At 54.9% G+C, this 13,181-nt stretch overlaps 11 non-coding genes across 11 annotated transcripts; 6 read left to right on the forward strand and 5 right to left on the reverse strand.

Annotated features, from left to right (window-relative positions):
- Positions 1–667: 667 nt before the first annotated feature.
- trnag-ccc (transfer RNA glycine (anticodon CCC)) lies at positions 668–740 on the forward strand. Its single transcript has one exon. It is a non-coding gene; the product is annotated as a tRNA-Gly (tRNA).
- A 620-nt stretch (positions 741–1,360) lies between these two features.
- trnad-guc (transfer RNA aspartic acid (anticodon GUC)) lies at positions 1,361–1,432 on the reverse strand. The gene has a single exon. It is a non-coding gene; the product is annotated as a tRNA-Asp (tRNA).
- Positions 1,433–2,640: 1,208 nt separating this feature from the next.
- trnav-aac (transfer RNA valine (anticodon AAC)) lies at positions 2,641–2,713 on the forward strand. The gene has a single exon. It is a non-coding gene; the product is annotated as a tRNA-Val (tRNA).
- A 560-nt stretch (positions 2,714–3,273) lies between these two features.
- On the reverse strand, positions 3,274–3,345 carry trnah-gug (transfer RNA histidin (anticodon GUG)). Its single transcript has one exon. It is a non-coding gene; the product is annotated as a tRNA-His (tRNA).
- Positions 3,346–5,862: 2,517 nt separating this feature from the next.
- Positions 5,863–5,935, forward strand: trnaf-gaa (transfer RNA phenylalanine (anticodon GAA)). The gene has a single exon. It is a non-coding gene; the product is annotated as a tRNA-Phe (tRNA).
- A 742-nt stretch (positions 5,936–6,677) lies between these two features.
- trnah-gug (transfer RNA histidin (anticodon GUG)) lies at positions 6,678–6,749 on the reverse strand. Its single transcript has one exon. It is a non-coding gene; the product is annotated as a tRNA-His (tRNA).
- A 1,419-nt stretch (positions 6,750–8,168) lies between these two features.
- Positions 8,169–8,240, reverse strand: trnad-guc (transfer RNA aspartic acid (anticodon GUC)). The gene has a single exon. It is a non-coding gene; the product is annotated as a tRNA-Asp (tRNA).
- Positions 8,241–9,266: 1,026 nt separating this feature from the next.
- On the forward strand, positions 9,267–9,339 carry trnaf-gaa (transfer RNA phenylalanine (anticodon GAA)). Its single transcript has one exon. It is a non-coding gene; the product is annotated as a tRNA-Phe (tRNA).
- Positions 9,340–9,448: 109 nt separating this feature from the next.
- Positions 9,449–9,521, forward strand: trnav-aac (transfer RNA valine (anticodon AAC)). The gene has a single exon. It is a non-coding gene; the product is annotated as a tRNA-Val (tRNA).
- Positions 9,522–11,572: 2,051 nt separating this feature from the next.
- On the reverse strand, positions 11,573–11,644 carry trnad-guc (transfer RNA aspartic acid (anticodon GUC)). Its single transcript has one exon. It is a non-coding gene; the product is annotated as a tRNA-Asp (tRNA).
- A 1,012-nt stretch (positions 11,645–12,656) lies between these two features.
- Positions 12,657–12,729, forward strand: trnaf-gaa (transfer RNA phenylalanine (anticodon GAA)). Its single transcript has one exon. It is a non-coding gene; the product is annotated as a tRNA-Phe (tRNA).
- The last annotated feature ends 452 nt before the right edge of the window (positions 12,730–13,181 follow it).

Genomic DNA, 13,181 nt, shown 5'->3' on the forward strand with positions numbered 1-13,181 from the left:
TTCGGAAAAGTCCTGACGTTGCATTTCAACTGAGCCCCAGTATACATCGACCCTTCGACACTCTGAGTGACAACTCTCTTGCGTGTTTTCTCATATTTATGTAGTTTGCTTGCATGATGCCCGGAACAGCGGGGTTGTGTGCTCCCATATGGTCTAGTGGTTAGGATTCCTGGTTTTCACCCAGGCGGCCCGGGTTTGACTCCCGGTATGTGAACGTGTCAGTTTTGCCTCCTGCTTTCCAAAAGATCAGCACCGTGTACGAAGGAGCCGCATTAAAACCACTCGAACGTGCAAAACGCGCGAGAAGAGGGGGCGCTTGTTTCCAACCGAAGACTTCTCGCGTGTGAGACGAGCTGATCATCGCTGCAGGAGGTGGGAGGGTTACTCTGGTAGACAGGGCTGACCTTCGGCAATAGGATTTATACTCTCCAAGATGATATTTGCACTTTCTGGAGAGGCGATTTTCTCCACTTCAGTAGCCCGATTTCGTCGATTGCGTGGAGAGGGCTGTAGAATGTGGCGCCGCTTTTCCTGCTCCGTCCATGACAGGCGTGCTGGTCTCTGGAGAGAGAGCACGGTCCATCAGCGCACTCCAATAAAGGCACTGGAAGCAGCTGAATCGCATTGGCGAAGCTCAGCACTGGGCCGCTGGGAAGGGTTTGCTACCGTTTCCGTAGTGTAGTGGTTATCACGTTTGCCTCCCACGCGAAAAGTCCCTGGTTCGAAACTGGGCGGAAACAGACCGGCTTCCTTTGTCGCCACGCACAAAAGGGGATTGGGGATTCGCCTAGCGCTGTGATCGCACAGACCCACTCACCTCTTAGTGTGGCGGGATCTGCACAGTGCATGTCGCAGCGCATCCTGCTTTCACTCCAATGCGCGTCCTGATGTACCCCAGTCTCCCGCGTGACAGGTGGGGATAATCACCACTATACTAACGAGGAAGACATCGCTCTCTCCGACCCCCGGCATCGTGTCCCGACCCACCGTGCTGGAAGCCGACGCGTGCTGTGATTTCTTTACGGAGCAGAAATGACAACCGAGGAGCCGAGAGATCATTTCAGCATTTCGCGTCTGAACAGAAAACACAAACGACCAACTCGGAATGACTTGCCTTTGACGCTTATCAAAGCGTTCTTTGTGCATCGAACAGACCCACTCACCTCTTAGTGTGGCGGGATCTGCACAGTGCATGTCGCAGCGCTTCCTGCTTTCACTTCAATGTGCTTTCTGATGTCGAGTCGTGTGCCGTGCGGAGGCTCTGAAAGCGAGAGCAATGAAAAGGTGCACGACGCTGTGAAAGAAAACAGAGAAGTGAAAGGCAGTCCTTTCTCTAAGGAGGTAAAAGAAGAGCTTTCTACTCCCCGTCGGGGAATCGAACCCCGGTCTCCCGCGTGACAGGCGGGGATACTTGCCACTATACTAACGAGGAAGACGTCACATCCTTCGATCCCCGGCATCGTGTCCCGACCCAGCGTGCTGGAAGGCGACGCGTGCTGTGATTCCTTTACGGAGCAGAAATGACAACCGAGGAGCCGAGAGATCATTTCAGCATTTCGCGTCTGAACGGAAAACACAAACGACCAACTCGGAATGACTTGCTTTTGACGCTTTTCAAAGCGTTCTTTGTGCACGACGACTGCGCCGCCTAGCAGATACAAATGGGTTGTACAACTCTGAACTAGCAAATGGAAGAGGGCTAAGCCCCCTCTCTTTTAGCCCAGGTTCGATCTGTCTCCCAGAATCACCAGGGCGCACGCACACACACACACCCGTGCCGTTGAAGTGCTCTGCTTCATTTCTAAGGGCAACTCAACATTCACTCCTACCCCGAGAATAGAAAAGACAGCGTCCGCAGCAACAACAGCTCAGGTCTCTGCACAGGAACTAAGCTGCCCCCATCTCCTCTGCTCTGCGGCTCCTGCGGAGTGGAGTCCTGCCTGGAGCCATGTTTGCAGGCGGCGGCTCCCCGCGCTCTGTCTGTGCGTCGTGTCCAAGAGCTCCTGGGAGGAAGAGAGAGCCCTCCCACTCGGGGGCTTTTCCACGGTCTGTGTGAGGAGGGGCGGGTGTGTCCAGTAGCTTATCGAGCGGAAGCCTGGGGCGGCGGAGAGCTGTGATCGTGCAGACCTTGAGGTGTCACCTCTTTGTCTGCTTTCCCGCCCCCCCTCCGCCCAAGCTCTGCTCCAGAGTAGCCCGGCAACCCCTCACACCTGCACGTGTCACAACCTAAGGTGTGGTCATGAGACACCCATGGGGTGCTGTTCTGTTCTTGCTAATTGTTTCCTGCCCGTCGCAGGCAGGAGTCCATGCGAGGAAGATGCTCTGGACAGAGCTCAGAGGGCGCAGCTGGGTGGCTTTCCTTCTGAGTGACGTTCCTGCAACACTCTCCAGCTCCTCTTGGTGCGCTCATGCCGCAATACAGGAAGGCTGGAGCAGGTGGCTGTGGGCTCTGTGCACTGCCGAAATAGCTCAGTTGGGAGAGCGTTAGACTGAAGATCTAAAGGTCCCTGGTTCGATCTCGGGTTTCGGCGTTTTGTTTCATCGCGCCCTTTGTTCCTCTCTCCAGCGCCCCCTGCCTAAAGTGACGCTTCCCTTTCTCAGCCCGAAACGCAAGCGAGACACCAGCAACGGTCCCTGCAGGTTTCCGTAGTGTAGCGGCTATCACGTTCGCCTAACACGCGAAAGGTCCCCGGTTCGAGACCGGGCGGAAACAGCCTCTTGTTGCACGCTCCTGTACTTCACAGAGGTCTTGAGCGACCGGTCATTTGTTCCCAATGTATTTCCGGTGCCTTCATGCACTCTTGTACCAAACGCACGTTCCTTCTGTACGCGGAGCCGATCATTTGCAATTGGGCTGTGCCGACAGACCAGGACGAGCTCTGTCGGCTCAAAAGCAGCGCAGGACCTGCAAGAACAACAGAAAGATTAGCATCCAGTGAGCCCAAGATCTCATCAAGAATCGGCTCCAGCAACAGGGCTGGGCGCATTGTTCCATTCTCCGACCACTCTCGGTGTAAACAAGTCCCTCCTGGTCTCTGCTTGAAATGCACTTTCCTGCGTTTGCTTTGGTGTAACTGGCTTCCCCTGCATGGGCGAATGTGAAGAAGATCCTTAGTAAGTCGTTGAAGAAAACCGAGAAGAGGTCGGAGTGGCCTCTGTCGTTCATCAACGATCCAGTCAGGCAGTACTCCTCTGTAAAGCGCCGTTCGTTCACATCCATTGGCTTTTTTTTGCCTTCATTCGCGCAAGTAGTAAAAGCAGACGCCCCTATTCTGCCGTGACCCGGATTCGAACCGGGGTTGTTGCGGCCACAACGCAAAGTACTGACCACTATACGATCACGGCGAGTTACCGATACACACATGGTAGGGCGGAAAAGGCTGTGCTCTCTTCGTGTGACCTAATTCGGAAAAGTCCTGACGTTGCGTTTCAACTGAGCCCCAGTATACATCGACCCTTCGACACTCTGAGTGACAACTCTCTTGCGTGTTTTCTCATATTTATGTAGTTTGCTTGCATGATGCCCGGAACAGCGGGGGTGTGTGCTCCCATATGGTCTAGCGGTTAGGATTCCTGGTTTTCACCCAGGCGGCCCGGGTTTGACTCCCGGCATGGGAACGTGTCAGTTTTGCCTCCTGCTTTCCAAAAGATCAGCACCGTGTACGAAGGAGCCGCATTAAAACCACTCGAACGTGCAAAACGCGCGAGAAGAGGGGGCGCTTGTTTCCAACCGAAGACTTCTCGCGTGTGAGACGAGCTGATCATCGCTGCAGGAGGTGGGAGGGTTACTCTGGTAGACAGGGCTGACCTTCGGCAATAGGATTTATACTCTCCAAGATGATATTTGCACTTTCTGGAGAGGCGATTTTCTCCACTTCAGTAGCCCGATTTCGTCGATTGCGTGGAGAGGGCTGTAGAATGTGGCGCCGCTTTTCCTGCTCCGTCCATGACAGGCGTGCTGGTCTCTGGAGAGAGAGCACGGTCCATCAGCGCACTCCAATAAAGGCACTGGAAGCAGCTGAATCGCATTGGCGAAGCTCAGCACTGGGCCGCTGGGAAGGGTTTGCTACCGTTTCCGTAGTGTAGTGGTTATCACGTTTGCCTCCCACGCGAAAAGTCCCTGGTTCGAAACTGGACGGAAACAGACCGGCTTCTTTTGTCCCCACGCACAAAAGGGGATTGGGGATTCGCCTAGCGCTGTGATCGCACAGACCCACTCACCTCTTAGTGTGGCGGGATCTGCACAGTGCATGTCGCAGCGCATCCTGCTTTCACTCCAATGCGCGTCCTGATGTACCCCAGTCTCCCGCGTGACAGGTGGGGATAATCACCACTATACTAACGAGGAAGACATCGCTCTCTCCGACCCCCGGCATCGTGTCCCGACCCACCGTGCTGGAAGCCGACGCGTGCTGTGATTTCTTTACGGAGCAGAAATGACAACCGAGGAGCCGAGAGATCATTTCAGCATTTCGCGTCTGAACAGAAAACACAAACGACCAACTCGGAATGACTTGCCTTTGACGCTTATCAAAGCATTCTTTGTGCATCGAACAGACCCACTCACCTCTTAGTGTGGCGGGATCTGCACAGTGCATGTCGCAGCGCTTTCTGCTTTCACTTCAATGTGTTTTCTGATGTCGAGTCGTGTGCCGTGCGGAGGCTCTGAAAGCGAGAGCAATGAAAAGGTGCACGACGCTGTGAAAGAAAACAGAGAAGTGAAAGGCAGTCCTTTCTCTAAGGAGGTAAAAGAAAAGCTTTCTACTCCCCATCGGGGAATCGAACCCCGGTCTCCCGCGTGACAGGCGGGGATACTTGCCACTATACTAACGAGGAAGACATCACACCCTTCGATCCCCGGCATCGTGTCCCGACCCAGCGTGCTGGAAGGCGACGCGTGCTGTGATTCCTTTACGGAGCAGAAATGACAACCGAGGAGCCGAGAGATCATTTCAGCATTTCGCGTCTGAACGGAAAACACAAACGACCAACTCGGAATGACTTGCTTTTGACGCTTTTCAAAGCGTTCTTTGTGCACGACGACTGCGCCGCCTAGCAGATACAAATGGGTTGTACAACTCTGAACTAGCAAATGGAAGAGGGCTAAGCCCCCTCTCTTTTAGCCCAGGTTCGATCTGTCTCCCAGAATCACCAGGGCGCACGCACACACACACACCCGTGCCGTTGAAGTGCTCTGCTTCATTTCTAAGGGCAACTCAACATTCACTCCTACCCCGAGAACAGAAAAGACAGCGTCCGCAGCAACAACAGCTCAGGTCTCTGCACAGGAACTAAGCTGCCCCCATCTCCTCTGCTCTGCGGCTCCTGCGGAGTGGAGTCCTGCCTGGAGCCATGTTTGCAGGCGGCGGCTCCCTGCGCTCTGTCTGTGCGTCGTGTCCAAGAGCTCCTGGGAGGAAGAGAGAGCCCTCCCACTCGGGGGCTTTTCCACGGTCTGTGTGAGGAGGGGCGGGTGTGTCCAGTAGCTTATCGAGCGGAAGCCTGGGGCGGCGGAGAGCTGTGATCGTGCAGACCTTGAGGTGTCACCTCTTTGTCTGCTTTCCCGCCCCCCCTCCGCCGAAGCTCTGCTCCAGAGTAGCCCGGCAACCCCTCACACCTGCACGTGTCACAACCTAAGGTGTGGTCATGAGACACCCATGGGGTGCTGTTCTGTTATTGCTAATTGTTTCCTGCCCGTCGCAGGCAGGAGTCCATGCGAGGAAGATGCTCTGGACAGAGCTCAGAGGGCGCAGCTGGGTGGCTTTCCTTCTGAGTGACGTTCCTGCAACACTCTCCAGCTCCTCTTGGTGCGCTCATGCCGCAATACAGGAAGGCTGGAGCAGGTGGCTGTGGGCTCTGTGCCCTGCCGAAATAGCTCAGTTGGGAGAGCGTTAGACTGAAGATCTAAAGGTCCCTGGTTCGATCCCGGGTTTCGGCATTTTGTTTCATCGCGCCCTTTGTTCCTCTTTCCAGCGCCCCCTGCCTAAAGTGACGCTTCCCATTCTCAGCCCGAAACGCAAGCGAGACACCAGCAGCGGTCCCTGCAGGTTTCCGTAGTGTAGCGGCTATCACGTTCGCCTAACACGCGAAAGGTCCCCGGTCCGAGACCGGGCGGAAACAGCCTCTTGTTGCACGCTCCTGTACTTCACAGAGGTCTTGAGCGACCGGTCATTTGTTCCCAATGTATTTCCGGTGCCTTCATGCACTCTTGTACCAAACGCACGTTCCTTCTGTACGCGGAGCCGATCATTTGCAATTGGGCTGTGCCGACAGACCAGGACGAGCTCTGTCGGCTCAAAAGCAGCGCAGGACCTGCAAGAACAACAGAAAGATTAGCATCCAGTGAGCCCAAGATCTCATCAAGAATCGGCTCCAGCAACAGGGCTGGGCGCATTGTTCCATTCTCCGACCACTCTCGGTGTAAACAAGTCCCTCCTGGTCTCTGCTTGAAATGCACTTTCCTGCGTTTGCTTTGGTGAAACTGGCTTCCCCTGCATGGGCGAATGTGAAGAAGATCCTTAGTAAGTCGTTGAAGAAAACCGAGAAGAGGTCGGAGTGGCCTCTGTCGTTCATCAACGATCCAGTCAGGCAGTACTCCTCTGTAAAGCGCCGTTCGTTCACATCGATTGGCTTTTTTTTGCCTTCATTCGCGCAAGTAGTAAAAGCAGACGCCCCTATTCTGCCGTGACCCGGATTCGAACCGGGGTTGTTGCGGCCACAACGCAAAGTACTGACCACTATACGATCACGGCGAGTTACCGATACACACATGGTAGGGTGGAAAAGGCTGTGCTCTCTTCGTGTGACCTAATTCGGAAAAGTCCTGACGTTGCATTTCAACTGAGCCCCAGTATACATCGACCCTTCGACACTCTGAGTGACAACTCTCTTGCGTGTTTTCTCATATTTATGTAGTTTGCTTGCATGATGCCCGGAACAGCGGGGGTGTGTGCTCCCATATGGTCTAGTGGTTAGGATTCCTGGTTTTCACCCAGGCGGCCCGGGTTTGACTCCCGGTATGTGAACGTGTCAGTTTTGCCTCCTGCTTTCCAAAAGATCAGCACCGTGTACGAAGGAGCCGCATTAAAACCACTCGAACGTGCAAAACGCGCGAGAAGAGGGGGCGCTTGTTTCCAACCGAAGACTTCTCGCGTGTGAGACGAGCTGATCATCGCTGCAGGAGGTGGGAGGGTTACTCTGGTAGACAGGGCTGACCTTCGGCAATAGGATTTATACTCTCCAAGATGATATTTGCACTTTCTGGAGAGGCGATTTTCTCCACTTCAGTAGCCCGATTTCGTCGATTGCGTGGAGAGGGCTGTAGAATGTGGCGCCGCTTTTCCTGCTCCGTCCATGACAGGCGTGCTGGTCTCTGGAGAGAGAGCACGGTCCATCAGCGCACTCCAATAAAGGCACTGGAAGCAGCTGAATCGCATTGGCGAAGCTCAGCACTGGGCCGCTGGGAAGGGTTTGCTACCGTTTCCGTAGTGTAGTGGTTATCACGTTTGCCTCACACGCGAAAAGTCCCTGGTTCGAAACTGGGCGGAAACAGACCGGCTTCTTTTGTCGCCACGCACAAAAGGGGATTGGGGATTCGCCTAGCGCTGTGATCGCACAGACCCACTCACCTCTTAGTGTGGCGGGATCTGCACAGTGCATGTCGCAGCGCATCCTGCTTTCACTCCAATGCGCGTCCTGATGTACCCCAGTCTCCCGCGTGACAGGTGGGGATAATCACCACTATACTAACGAGGAAGACATCGCTCTCTCCGACCCCCGGCATCGTGTCCCGACCCACCGTGCTGGAAGCCGACGCGTGCTGTGATTTCTTTACGGAGCAGAAATGACAACCGAGGAGCCGAGAGATCATTTCAGCATTTCGCGTCTGAACAGAAAACACAAACGACCAACTCGGAATGACTTGCCTTTGACGCTTATCAAAGCGTTCTTTGTGCATCGAACAGACCCACTCACCTCTTAGTGTGGCGGGATCTGCACAGTGCATGTCGCAGCGCTTCCTGCTTTCACTTCAATGTGCTTTCTGATGTCGAGTCGTGTGCCGTGCGGAGGCTCTGAAAGCGAGAGCAATGAAAAGGTGCACGACGCTGTGAAAGAAAACAGAGAAGTGAAAGGCAGTCCTTTCTCTAAGGAGGTAAAAGAAGAGCTTTCTACTCCCCGTCGGGGAATCGAACCCCGGTCTCCCGCGTGACAGGCGGGGATACTTGCCACTATACTAACGAGGAAGACGTCACATCCTTCGATCCCCGGCATCGTGTCCCGACCCAGCGTGCTGGAAGGCGACGCGTGCTGTGATTCCTTTACGGAGCAGAAATGACAACCGAGGAGCCGAGAGATCATTTCAGCATTTCGCGTCTGAACGGAAAACACAAACGACCAACTCGGAATGACTTGCTTTTGACGCTTTTCAAAGCGTTCTTTGTGCACGACGACTGCGCCGCCTAGCAGATACAAATGGGTTGTACAACTCTGAACTAGCAAATGGAAGAGGGCTAAGCCCCCTCTCTTTTAGCCCAGGTTCGATCTGTCTCCCAGAATCACCAGGGCGCACGCACACACACACACCCGTGCCGTTGAAGTGCTCTGCTTCATTTCTAAGGGCAACTCAACATTCACTCCTACCCCGAGAACAGAAAAGACAGCGTCCGCAGCAACAACAGCTCAGGTCTCTGCACAGGAACTAAGCTGCCCCCATCTCCTCTGCTCTGCGGCTCCTGCGGAGTGGAGTCCTGCCTGGAGCCATGTTTGCAGGCGGCGGCTCCCCGCGCTCTGTCTGTGCGTCGTGTCCAAGAGCTCCTGGGAGGAAGAGAGAGCCCTCCCACTCGGGGGCTTTTCCACGGTCTGTGTGAGGAGGGGCGGGTGTGTCCAGTAGCTTATCGAGCGGAAGCCTGGGGCGGCGGAGAGCTGTGATCGTGCAGACCTTGAGGTGTCACCTCTTTGTCTGCTTTCCCGCCCCCCCTCCGCCCAAGCTCTGCTCCAGAGTAGCCCGGCAACCCCTCACACCTGCACGTGTCACAACCTAAGGTGTGGTCATGAGACACCCATGGGGTGCTGTTCTGTTCTTGCTAATTGTTTCCTGCCCGTCGCAGGCAGGAGTCCATGCGAGGAAGATGCTCTGGACAGAGCTCAGAGGGCGCAGCTGGGTGGCTTTCCTTCTGAGTGACGTTCCTGCAACACTCTCCAGCTCCTCTTGGTGCGCTCATGCCGCAATACAGGAAGGCTGGAGCAGGTGGCTGTTGGCTCTGTGCACTGCCGAAATAGCTCAGTTGGGAGAGCGTTAGACTGAAGATCTAAAGGTCCCTGGTTCGATCCCGGGTTTCGGCATTTTGTTTCATCGCGCCCTTTGTTCCTCTCTCCAGCGCCCCCTGCCTAAAGTGACGCTTCCCTTTCTCAGCCCGAAACGCAAGCGAGACACCAGCAGCGGTCCCTGCAGGTTTCCGTAGTGTAGCGGCTATCACGTTCGCCTAACACGCGAAAGGTCCCCGGTTCGAGACCGGGCGGAAACAGCCTCTTGTTGCACGCTCCTGTACTTCACAGAGGTCTTGAGCGACCGGTCATTTGTTCCCAATGTATTTCCGGTGCCTTCATGCACTCTTGTACCAAACGCACGTTCCTTCTGTACGCAGAGCTGATCATTTGCAATTGGGCTGTGCCGACAGACCAGGACGAGCTCTGTCGGCTCAAAAGCAGCGCAGGACCTGCAAGAACAACAGAAAGATTAGCATCCAGTGAGCCCAAGATCTCATCAAGAATCGGCTCCAGCAACAGGGCTGGGCGCATTGTTCCATTCTCCGACCACTCTCGGTGTAAACAAGTCCCTCCTGGTCTCTGCTTGAAATGCACTTTCCTGCGTTTGCTTTGGTGTAACTGGCTTCCCCTGCATGGGCGAATGTGAAGAAGATCCTTAGTAAGTCGTTGAAGAAAACCGAGAAGAGGTCGGAGTGGCCTCTGTCATTCATCAACGATCCAGTCAGGCAGTACTCCTCTGTAAAGCGCCGTTCGTTCACATCGATTGGCTTTTTTTTGCCTTCATTCGCGCAAGTAGTAAAAGCAGACGCCCCTATTCTGCCGTGACCCGGATTTGAACGGGGGTTGTTGCGGCCACAACGCAAAGTACTGACCACTATACGATCACGGCGAGTTACCGATACACACATGGTAGGGCGGAAAAGGCTGTGCTCTCTTCGTGTGACCTAATTCGGAAAAGTCCTGACGTTGCATTTCAACTGAGCCCCAGTATACATCGACCCTTCGACACTCTGAGTGACAACTCTCTTGCGTGTTTTCTCATATTTATGTAGTTTGCTTGCATGATGCCCGGAACAGCGGGGTTGTGTGCTCCCATATGGTCTAGCGGTTAGGATTCCTGGTTTTCACCCAGGCGGCCCGGGTTTGACTCCTGGTATGGGAACGTGTCAGTTTTGCCTCCTGCTTTCCAAAAGATCAGCACCGTGTACGAAGGAGCCGCATTAAAACCACTCGAACGTGCAAAACGCGCGAGAAGAGGGGGCGCTTGTTTCCAACCGAAGACTTCTCGCGTGTGAGACGAGCTGATCATCGCTGCAGGAGGTGGGAGGGTTACTCTGGTAGACAGGGCTGACCTTCGGCAATAGGATTTATACTCTCCAAGATGATATTTGCACTTTCTGGAGAGGCGATTTTCTCCACTTCAGTAGCCCGATTTCGTCGATTGCGTGGAGAGGGCTGTAGAATGTGGCGCCGCTTTTCCTGCTCCGTCCATGACAGGCGTGCTGGTCTCTGGAGAGAGAGCACGGTCCATCAGCGCACTCCAATAAAGGCACTGGAAGCAGCTGAATCGCATTGGCGAAGCTCAGCACTGGGCCGCTGGGAAGGGTTTGCTACCGTTTCCGTAGTGTAGTGGTTATCACGTTTGCCTCACACGCGAAAAGTCCCTGGTTCGAAACTGGGCGGAAACAGACCGGCTTCTTTTGTCGCCACGCACAAAAGGGGATTGGGGATTCGCCTAGCGCTGTGATCGCACAGACCCACTCACCTCTAAGTGTGGCGGGATCTGCACAGTGCATGTCGCAGCGCATCCTGCTTTCACTCCAGTGCGCGTCCTGATGTACCCCAGTCTCCCGCGTGACAGGTGGGGATAATCACCACTATACTAACGAGGAAGACATCGCTCTCTCCGACCCCCGGCATCGTGTCCCGACCCACCGTGCTGGAAGCCGACGCGTGCTGTGATTTCTTTACGGAGCAGAAATGACAACCGAGGAGCCGAGAGATCATTTCAGCATTTCGCGTCTGAACAGAAAACACAAACGACCAACTCGGAATGACTTGCCTTTGACGCTTATCAAAGCGTTCTTTGTGCATCGAACAGACCCACTCACCTCTTAGTGTGGCTGGATCTGCACAGTGCATGTCGCAGCGCTTCCTGCTTTCACTTCAATGTGCTTTCTGATGTCGAGTCGTGTGCCGTGCGGAGGCTCTGAAAGCGAGAGCAATGAAAAGGTGCACGACGCTGTGAAAGAAAACAGAGAAGTGAAAGGCAGTCCTTTCTCTAAGGAGGTAAAAGAAAAGCTTTCTACTCCCCGTCGGGGAATCGAACCCCGGTCTCCCGCGTGACAGGCGGGGATACTTGCCACTATACTAACGAGGAAGACATCACACCCTTCGATCCCCGGCATCGTGTCCCGACCCAGCGTGCTGGAAGGCGACGCGTGCTGTGATTTCTTTACGGAGCAGAAATGACAACCGAGGAGCCGAGAGATCATTTCAGCATTTCGCGTCTGAACGGAAAACACAAACGACCAACTCAGAATGACTTGCTTTTGACGCTTTTCAAAGCGTTCTTTGTGCACGACGACTGCGCCGCCTAGCAGATACAAATGGGTTGTACAACTCTGAACTAGCAAATGGAAGAGGGCTAAGCCCCCTCTCTTTTAGCCCAGGTTCGATCTGTCTCCCAGAATCACCAGGGCGCACGCACACACACACACCCGTGCCGTTGAAGTGCTCTGCTTCATTTCTAAGGGCAACTCAACATTCACTCCTACCCCGAGAACAGAAAAGACAGCGTCCGCAGCAACAACAGCTCAGGTCTCTGCACAGGAACTAAGCTGCCCCCATCTCCTCTGCTCTGCGGCTCCTGCGGAGTGGAGTCCTGCCTGGAGCCGTGTTTGCAGGCGGCAGCTCCCCGCGCTCTGTCTGTGCGTCGTGTCCAAGAGCTCCTGGGAGGAAGAGAGAGCCCTCCCACTCGGGGGCTTTTCCACGGTCTGTGTGAGGAGGGGCGGGTGTGTACAGTAGCTTATCGAGCGGAAGCCTGGGGCGGCGGAGAGCTGTGATCGTGCAGACCTTGAGGTGTCACCTCTTTGTCTGCTTTCCCGCCCCCCCTCCGCCCAAGCTCTGCTCCAGAGTAGCCCGGCAACCCCTCACACCTGCACGTGTCACAACCTAAGGTGTGGTCATGAGACACCCATGGGGTGCTGTTCTGTTCTTGCTAATTGTTTCGTGCCGTCGCAGGCAGGAGTCCATGCGAGGAAGATGCGCTGGACAGAGCTCAGAGGGCGCAGCTGGGTGGCTTTCCTTCTGAGTGACGTTCCTGCAACACTCTCCCGCTCCTCTTGGTGCGCTCATGCCACTGGAGCAGGTGGCTGTGGGCTCTGTGCACTGCCGAAATAGCTCAGTTGGGAGAGCGTTAGACTGAAGATCTAAAGGTCCCTGGTTCGATCCCGGGTTTCGGCATTTTGTTTCATCGCGCCCTTTGTTCCTCTCTCCAGCGCCCCCTGCCTAAAGTGACGCTTCCCATTCTCAGCCCGAAACGCAAGCGAGACACCAGCAGCGGTCCCTGCAGGTTTCCGTAGTGTAGCGGCTATCACGTTCGCCTAACACGCGAAAGGTCCCCGGTTCGAGACCGGGCGAAAACAGCCTCTTGTTGCACGCTCCTGTACTTCACAGAGGTCTTGAGCGACCGGTCATTTGTTCCCAATGTATTTCCGGTGCCTTCATGCACTCTTGTACCAAACGCACGTTCCTTCTGTACGCGGAGCCGATCATTTGCAATTGGGCTGTGCCGACAGACCAGGACGAGCTCTGTCGGCTCAAAAGCAGCGCAGGACCTGCAAGAACAACAGAAAGATTAGCATCCAGTGAGCCCAAGATCTCATCAAGAATCGGCTCCAGCAACAGGGCTGGGC

Source organism: Atractosteus spatula, unplaced genomic scaffold, assembly GCF_055471065.1.
Source record: "Atractosteus spatula isolate fAtrSpa1 unplaced genomic scaffold, fAtrSpa1.hap1 Scaffold_159, whole genome shotgun sequence".
NCBI lineage: Eukaryota > Metazoa > Chordata > Actinopteri > Semionotiformes > Lepisosteidae > Atractosteus > Atractosteus spatula.